The sequence below is a fragment of the Artibeus jamaicensis genome, unplaced genomic scaffold (assembly GCF_021234435.1).
Source record: "Artibeus jamaicensis isolate MK-2021 breed Jamaican fruit bat unplaced genomic scaffold, CSHL_Jam_final scaffold_1019, whole genome shotgun sequence".
NCBI lineage: Eukaryota > Metazoa > Chordata > Mammalia > Chiroptera > Phyllostomidae > Artibeus > Artibeus jamaicensis.
The window spans coordinates 35,709,497-35,710,000 of record NW_026522025.1 but is presented as its reverse complement, the minus strand read 5'-3'; the positions used below and the strand labels follow the sequence as shown (position 1 = coordinate 35,710,000).

At 36.9% G+C, this 504-nt stretch overlaps 1 long non-coding RNA gene across 1 annotated transcript in view; it reads left to right on the top strand.

Moving 5' to 3' along the window:
• Positions 1–90, top strand: part of LOC119056090 (uncharacterized) — a 19,037-nt gene extending 18,947 nt beyond the window's left edge. The window contains exon 2 of the long non-coding RNA XR_005083820.2: positions 1–90. This exon is cut by the window's left edge and continues 238 nt beyond it. This is a non-coding gene — a long non-coding RNA (uncharacterized LOC119056090).
• Positions 91–504: the final 414 nt, after the last annotated feature.

The window sequence follows — 504 nt, the reverse complement described above, 5'->3', positions numbered from 1 at the left end:
TACATTAGGTTCTGTGTCTTCATTCTGGAAGCCCACCCTTCACATTATTCAAACAACCTAATTAATAAACATATTTTTGTGCAAAATTGATCTGTTGTGTGTGTTAAAAGAGACTCCAACTGCTGCTTTTTTCTCTCCCACTGTCCAAAGTAGGTTTTTTCTCTATTCCTTAAAAAAAAAAACCAACAAAATAAAACCCTTTGCCCACTCCGAAATTTTCCCCCTGCTGTGTGCCTTTGGTTTGTCTCATCACTTTTTTGCATCTTGCTACCATGTTTTGTATTTGCTTAGAGGCACTGGGTGCTAAGAAATTTGGTCTGCAGCTCCTCTGGGAAGTTTGGTGAGCCGGTACAGGAAGGTGATGAATGAGGCTGGAAAACATAAGATAATCAAAATGATTCAGAAATGTCCCAATATTTGTTAACATGTTCTTTAACATACTATATGCAGTGTGTATGTATATGTGCACAGCAAAATAAACCTGCTAAAATATAGTTAATTGGT